Source organism: Mus pahari, chromosome 6 (assembly GCF_900095145.1).
Source record: "Mus pahari chromosome 6, PAHARI_EIJ_v1.1, whole genome shotgun sequence".
Taxonomy (NCBI): Eukaryota; Metazoa; Chordata; class Mammalia; order Rodentia; family Muridae; genus Mus; species Mus pahari.
In genome coordinates this window covers 92,093,845-92,102,466 of record NC_034595.1, presented here as the reverse complement: position 1 = coordinate 92,102,466, position 8,622 = coordinate 92,093,845, and the positions used below count along the sequence as shown (strand labels likewise).

The 8,622-nt window shown below is 45.3% G+C and overlaps 1 protein-coding gene across 1 annotated transcript in view; it reads right to left on the bottom strand.

Moving 5' to 3' along the window:
* Fbxo42 (F-box protein 42) overlaps positions 1–8,622 on the bottom strand; it is a 60,749-nt gene that overhangs the window by 43,026 nt on the left and 9,101 nt on the right. The window lies entirely within an intron of this gene.

The following is an 8,622-nucleotide window of genomic DNA, read 5'->3' as shown; positions in this document are numbered from 1 at the left end:
ACCAGGCTGGCCTCGAACTCAGAAATCCGCCTGCCTCTGCCTCCCGAGTGCTGGGATTAAAGGCGTGCGCCACCACGCCTGGCAAGTAATATTTATTCTTAACTTCTGAGCCATCTCTCTGGCCCTTACTGGTTGGTTGGGTTGGGTTGGGTGGGGCTGGGTGGGTTGGGTTTTTTGATATCCTGTAGCCCAGACTGTCTTTAAACTCACACTGATCCTCCTGCCTCAGCTTTCCAAGTGTTAGGATTATAAATTATGAGCCACCATGCCTGGCTTGGCTTGCTTTCCCTCCTTCCTCCCTGTGGATGGAAGCCCTGCCTTGGATATATCCTGCTTTGCAGGTACCTGATGTCTTTTGCGCATATTCCTCCATCTTCCCCTACTACTTCCCTCCTCTCAGGCCTCTGGCTCTCCTACAGTTATACTTCTGTTTTCATTTCTGCAAACACATAAGACTGACTCCTCTCATTTCCTGGGTTAACATTAACCTCACTCTGCAAACTCACTTAAGAAAAAAATCCAAGAAAAAGACCTGTTGAGTAGGCCACTGTTTGCATCTAATTCCAACACAGTCAGCCAGTCAGCCGCACAGTACTGACCAATGAGCCCAGGCAGCTTCAGAAGGACTGAACTGGAGGAGGCTGTGGAGGACATTCTCATCACTATTTCCCACACAGAGAGCATCATCTGCTTCAATAAACCGTCTACCTCCTTCAAGGCCTTCTGACAGCACAGTCAGCAATCTGAGCAGTGGTTCCCACACAGCTGTAGGTAAGCTTTAAGGAGCTTCACTGTCTCGTGATCTACAGAAACATCAGCCCCATGCTTCCAAGGGCACACTCGCTGGCTCAGCCCTGGACACAGGGGTGGCAGGTCCTTCCCTTGGCAACTGTATGTGCTGCACCAATCCACACAGCTTCCTTCTCTCTTCCACAATCAGGTGCTCAGAGCTCCTGAGGACACGGATGCATTTTGATGCTCTCAAGTTTTGGGGTTTTGTTTTGGTTTTCATTTTGTTTTCTGTTGGCTTAAAGCATTTCCCACATAACCACATTAACTCCAGAAACGAGGTTTTCATGAGCTGTTTAGAAAGACAAGTTCTCATCCTCACCTGTGTCAGACCTCTTCATTCCCCAAAGTGATGGGTCTTTTGGGAAAACTCACAATTGGAAGTCAAGTCAATAGAAGCAGAATTTAGCTGGGCCTCTTTGCTTTTAATGGGGCATCCTGTTGAGCACCAGGTCAGACACGTCCTCAGAGCATCTATATGCTGGCCTCACCTCATAGCAGAAACTGGATCAAAATACAGCAGGTACACTGGAATGTCACTCAGTGTCCAGCAGTCTGCTGGCCAAAACTAAAAGCTTTTATGTCTCTTTGAGTTCTGAAGTTTTTGGGTTTTGGTTTTTTTGTTTTTTTTGTTTTTTTGTTTTGGCTTTTTGAGACAGGGTTTCTCTGTGTAGCCCTGACTGTCCTGGAACTCACTTTGTAGACCAGGCTGGCCTCAAACTCAGAAATCCGCCTGCCTCTGCCTCTGCCTCCTGAGTGCTGGGATTAAAGGTGTGCACCACCACCGCCTGGCAGTTTTGGGGGTTTTGTTTGTTTGTTTTTAAAGAGGGGAGCAGAGAGAGTGGGGTGTTTGCTTGTCTGTTTGAGAATGCCAAGGTTTTGTTTTGCCAGGAGGTCACTGGCTAGCTACATCAGCTGCATCACTACGATCCAGCTTCAGTGAGAGACTCTCAAACGCAGTTGCAGGGAAAGTGGAATGGATTAGAGGACAGAAGACACTTGACCCCAAACCTGATCACCTCAGCCCGGTCCCCTGAACCCACATGGCAGCAGGGAAAACCAGTTCCCACAAGTTTCTCTCCTGTCTCCACACATGCACAAAGAGCATACGCACATATAGACAGGAACAAAACTGAAATTCAGTTGATTTGCTTAAATAAAAGTTGGTGAAGATTTAGGACAGAATCTAGCTTGCTCTTCAGAATTTCGAAAGATTTTCATCATAATCACACAGATGCTGTTGTAAGCTCAGGAAGTTCCCACCTCAGAGGTGCCAGTCTGAGCTAAAGACAACACAGCTCCTGAAAATACAAACACTGCTGGACAAGAGATCTATACACAATCATAACAGATTGTACTAAGCCTTAAGAATACACTGCTGCCACCGCCACCATCATCATCATTATCATCATCACCATCATCTTTGTACCAAGTCAAGTGCAAAGTTACAGAAACTGGAAAACTTATAGAAGAAAATAATTTTACTCTATTTTATGCAGTCAACAAGTATCAATGTAACATGTACATGGCCTAAACCACTGTGTCCAGGGCCAGTGAGATGGTAAAGGAGTTTGCCATACACACCAGACAACTTGAATTTCACCTCTGGGTGCCATAGTGGAAGGCGAAAGCCAACTCTCAAAAGTTGCCCTCTGACATCCACTGTGGTGGGCATATACTGAAACACACACACAGATTAAATTGTTGCAATTATTAGAATACTATGTTTGGATCTCACAGAAGGTACAAAAAGAGAATGTTCCAACTAAGAGCTAATAACACAGTCAGGTGATGGTGGCTCATGCTTTTAATCTCAGCACTAAGGAGGCAGGCAGATATCTGTGGGTTCTAGGCCAGCCTGGTCTACAGAGTGAGTTCCAGGACAGACAGAGAAACCCTGTCTCAGAAAACAAACCAAAGCCCAGGAATATACAAGGAAGCAACAGCACAGGCAGTGTGTGATAAACTATGTGTGACATCAAGCTTGAGTAGCGCTGGCTGGAGAGGAGGAGCCCACCTGCCTGCTGCGGTTAGACACTGGAGGGATGGGCTGGACCCCACTCTGCTGACCAGGTAGGATTTCAGAGCAGGAAAGGGAAGGTGGGGGTGGCAGGGTTTTAAACTACTATTTTTTAAACTGGTAATCTGCCAGTTAGAAAACCTGCACTAGAGAAAAGGGTAAAATCCACTTGGCACTCAAACAGATGTTTTGAACACGTGCATGATATTAAAATATCTTATCTATAGTAACAGAAGCTCATAATTGGGAGACTCCTCTCCTGGCAGTCAATGATTTAACCAAAGAAAAAAGGTCTAGGAGTAGAATGTTTTGGCCTTAACACTGCTGCTGTACAGTTAGAATTAGCAAACTGGGTCCCTCTGATACAGATACCACCGGGTGGCTCTGTAAAGCATCCCATATTCAGTAACAGATGTCAGCGGGAGGATTGTTTTCAGTGGTTAACATGTCTGTTACCCAATGAGGATTCCCTTTAATAAAACAGGAACTACAGTATGCCCGCATGTTACCCATCAGCATTCTCTTTTGTTTGTTTGGAGAGGCCTAGAACTCTCTATGCAGCTCAGACTACCCTCCAACTTGTGATCCTCTTGCCCCAGACTCCAACATGCTACAGTGTCAAGCAGAGTGGCACAAGGGCAAATCATACTTTTAGAAACACATATGTGTTATGTGAGTGGATATTTTCTCTACAAGGTATGTCTATGTACCGCCTGTGTGCCTAGTGTCCCATGTGTGGGCCTGATGCGTCTGGAGGTCAGAAGAGAGAGTTAGATCCCTTGGAACTGGAGTTACAGACTGCCTGAGCTGCCATGTGAGTGTTAAGAACAGATCCTGGGTCCTCTGGAAGAGCAGCCACTGCTCTTAAACACAGAGCTGTCTCTCTAGTCCCAAATCACACCATTCTTTACGATGGTCAATACTCAACACAAGCACCTTAGGACTTACAAGGGGCTGTGGAAACAGGCTAGCCTCACGGCCACCCACTCTCCTTGTCTGTATGTAGCAGTCAAAGGGTTTGCTACCACTAAGTATAGTTTGGCTAAGAAAAGGTCACAGGTTATAACAGTGATGATACTAAGTTCTAGACTCAACTTTCTGTGCTTTGTACACAATCACAATTAAACTATATGCTTACAGTTCTGTTTTTTTTTTTTTTGAGACCTATATTCCTCCCTTATACCGTGCAGGGGGTTAAATTGGGGACCTGGGACATGCTATGAAAGCACCACTAAGTAAGTCACATCTTCAGACAAAACTGGGGCACTGGTTCTCCCCACAAGGTCTCATATAGCCAAAGTCAGTCTTGAACCCATGACCCTCTGGACTTAGCCTCCAGAGGGCTTGTTCCCCCCACACCTGAGAGCCAAATTTGAATTTGGTTTTAGTTAAATCTACTATTGATGGTGGCAGTGCACGTGGGCGGTCGGAGGACAAGCACCCGTCTACCTCCATGAAGGCTGAGCTCAGGATGCCAGGCTCAGGTAGCAGACACCTTTACCCAAGTTGCCATCACTGGCCCTGAATTTCTGTATCTAAGAAAACATGGTGCAAATATACAAAGTGTAAGATAATTCTGCTTAGAATAACCTGACATAACTATAACTTGAAACACAAGGCTTTGGTTGAAAAAAAAAAAACAGTACAAATCAAAAGGAAAGAGTTAGAAACAGTGTCTTTTTTCCTTTTTTTCTTTTTCAGGCTTGGTCTCTATCTACTCCAGGCTAGCCTTGAACTTGTAACCCCCTTGCCTCAGCTTCCTGATTGCCTGTGCAACTATGTCCAGCTCTCTCACCACATTATTCAGGCCTAGATTGTTAACAAATTTTAACTAACATTGTATTTTACTTTTATCTAATAAATTCCAACTGATTATATCAATGAAACTTTCCTACAGTCAAATTACAGAGTTTCATAAATTAACTCCACAGAGCTTGGTATTTTACTATCAGATTCTCACATATTAGTTTAATGCCACTGGAGAAGAGGAACACACCCCAGCCCCCAAGCGCCCATGCTGGCGCCTGCTTCTTGGTGCATTTAAGGGGAGCAGCTTCCTTGTCCGAGGCAGACCTGTGTCCATCAAGGCCCAGCCTTACAAACTCTTAATTTACTGTGCTCTATACGACAGTTCTGCAGTGAAATGCTCTCTCCTAACAGTTCCTAGAGCTGCATCTGTGAACCCCCATTCAAGTGATTTCTGCTACTGCACAGGCAACAGGAGCACAAAGGACAGAAAAACTTTAGAACTGCTGCATTTAGCAATAGTTTCCTTAAGTATGTAAACTGGGGGGTGGGGGTGGCTTGACTGAGCAGGGTAATTTCCAGGTATCTTTCCACTGAAAACAGTCACACACATAGCACACATGCAGAGGTGGCTTCATGTACCTTCTTTGCAATAATAAAAACCTGCAAAACTGAGGTGGCTATAACAGGGCCCATGGCTTTGGTTGCCCTTGCCTAAAACACACTATGGTAGCTCAGCTGGCCTCAACTACCTCTTTCAATACATACATAACGTAAACTGACACTAGGTGGCCATCAGTGGCCTGCAGACATCTCAAGCACTCCTTCCACAAGGAACTTCAGCTTTGCAAGCACTGAATATCGATGAACCTTTAACCTTTGCTAATCTCCAATGGATATCACCATTGTAAAACCTCTCTCTCCAAGACACTAACAGTTACTTATCAATATCGATATTCTGCCTTCTTGTAGCAAGCACTCCATCAGCTGAGTGTGCTCCCAGGTCTCTATTTTAAGGCCATTTTGTTGTTTTTTTTACGTGCACAAGTGTTTTGCCTGCATGTAACTATGTGTGCCATGTGTGTACTTGGTGCGTGTGGAGATGAGAAGAGAGTAACAGATCCCCTGGGACTGGAGTTACAAATGGCAGTGAGCCCCCATGTGAGTTCTGGGAACAAAACCCAGGTCCTCTGCAAGAGTAGCCAGTGCTCTTAACTGCTGAGCCACCTCTCCAGGCCCAGTGTTTTGTTTTTTGAGCCAGGAACGTAATATGTAGCTAAGGCTGGCCACAAATTTACATTGATCTGCATGTCTCTTCTTCACCAGTGCTGGGGTTAGTGGCATGTACTACCATGCTCGGCTGTGAATAAAGTCCTTACTGATGAAGTTAATGATAATGACTAGTTGTAGAGTACATCCTTGAAATGCTGAATGCTAAGGATTTCTGTGTGAGTGTGATAAAAATTGTGAAATGTATAATTGGCCTTTCTTCTGTTTCTTGGCATACAACTTCTAAAAACAGGAGAATTTCCAAAGTAGAATCTTTCTGTACTAATAGTTAACTGACAACTGGCAGCCCTAGGAGCTTCAGGATTGGGACTGACCACGGGAAAGATTAAGGCATGATTAAAAAGTCAGACTATCAGGCCAACCCTCCAATTGCTAACTTCATCACCAATAGCCAATGATTTGATCAATCAAACTCAAAAAGGCACTAAGCATGGTGTACAAACCTGTAACCCTAGTTCTCAGAAGGCTGAGGCAGGAGGATCAGGAATTCAAAAGCCATGCTTACCTACAATAGAGAGTTTAAGGCCAGCCTGGGCCATATAATACTCTGCCTAAAACACACGGAAACCCACTAAGAACTCTTGGTCTGGGGAGACTACAGGTTCCTGTGTATGTAGAGCGTCTTGAGGTGTGCCCGAGGGGCATGGAGGTTCACTGCAGGCATCCCCATTTGTCCATAGCCTGCAGCGTGTGAATGTGTGTGCCTGTGTGGCTGTGTGTGTACACGGAGCGGAGCAGGCTTCTCCTCCATCCTTCTCTGCCTCACTCCTTTGAGGCAGGGTCACTTACTGACCCTGTTTTTAACTAGGCTGGCAGTCAGGCAACTCCAGCAACCCTCCTGTCAGGCCCATGTGGATCACATCGGGTTTGCAGGTCTCCATGGTACAGCACCTCATAGTATCTTTTATAATATGGTAGTAAATATGGTGTTTAGTACAAAGAACATTGGTAGTGTTGGTGCAAGTTCTATGACCCAAAGAGGAAGTCATGAGACACCAGACTTTCTGCTGGCATCTGGAATGGGGTCACTCTGACAGTGCTGAACCCTCAACCTCAGTATTTGAAACTACCTCCAGGTAGTGTCAGAATTCAATGCATTACTGAACTAGAGGATACCTAATTGGTGGATTCTGCTGCTTGGTTAGGGGGCTGAGAGGGTGAGGAGATGGACTCCTGTAATCTCAGCAGTATGGAAGCTGTGGCAAGAGAGCTTGAGTTCTAGGCCAGTCTGGGCGATACACAGCAAGTATAAAGCCAGCCTAAATTACTTGAGAAGCAGTCTTGTAACAAACAAAAAATAAAATTACCAGACAGTACTTACCATGCTGTGCCAGGAGCTTACCCACAGTGGCCTTTCCCACAGATTTCATTTCCTCAGACATTCTTGGATCTCTTTGGACCTCTGGCCTCTGTTCTTATGAGCCATCCATGTGTCTGAACTATCCCTCTCTACTTGCGAGTGTGGTAGGATCCTCGGCTAATGGAGTTCTTCTTCTAGCCTCTGTCTCCTTAGGCAGGAGAGCCATCATCTTGAGGCTACATGAACACTTGAGCAGGGTGGCCTACAAGAACAGCTATCATATAGACAGCTTCTGCTTCTCACTGCCTCGTGAGTTAGACTCTACCCACTGATCAGCTGCCTAATTAAAACCCACATCTCTTTTCTCATTGCTATGGTTTCCAATGAAGCAGAGAGCAAGGCAATAAATAGCAGGAGAAACTAAAATGCACACACAGTCAGAATTTTGCCCCAAGGTAACAAGAAAGCCTCAAGATATAGAGTCTGGCCATGCTTTAACCCCAGTGCCTGGGAGACAGAGGTAAGTGAGTCTCTGTCTGGTCTGTCAGGGCGACACAGAGACCCTGTTTCAAACAAAACAAAATACAGCCAACAAAAAGATACCATGTCCACCCAGTGGCTCATGTTGAAATCCCTGGGACCAAGGACTGCTGCAAATTCAAGGCCAGTTCTGTATACATAACGTATTCCAGTCCAGCTGGGGCTACAGAGTGAGACTCTCTCGAAAACAAAGCCAAAGGTATCATGTCCAGATACATACAAAGTGCCATTACAACTGTCCTCAATGTTCTGCATCACCCCATAATATATTCCTTCCCCAGGTGGCAAAGCAGGAATGACTGCAGTCGGTAATGCTGCAAATGAGGCTTAAGGGTCAGCGTTACACTCACTTCCCTCTGTGCTGGCCAGTTTTTATGTCAACAACACAGTGGGGTCACCTGACAACCAAGCCTGAGAACTGAGTTCTAACAACAGGACTCACGTGGTGGAAGAAGAGAACCAACTCCCAAAGGCTGTACAATGGCATCCCACATTCACACTCTCTCAAAAAATGTAATACATTTTAGAAATAAATATTTGGACAAGGGGCAATTATGAGAAGGTAAAATGATACATACATATGAAAATGTCAAAATTAAATCCCAGTACTTTACATGTTACCTAAAAACTTAAAAAAAGAAAAAAGAAAAGAGAAAAGAGAGGAAAGTAGGAAGGAAGGCAGGCAGACAGACAGACAGACAAGCACTTACCGAAGCAAAGGGCCCTGGATTCCATACTAGCACCTAAGACAGATGAACAGTCATGATAAATTCTTTAAAGAACCCACAACTAAGAATATGCTCCTAAAAAGACAAGGTTTCAGGCCGGGCGTGGTGGTGCATGCCTTTAATCCCAGCACTCGGGAGGCAGAGGCAGGCAGATTTCTGAGTTCGAGGCCAGCCTGGTCTACAGAGTGAGTTCCAGGTCAGCCAGGGCT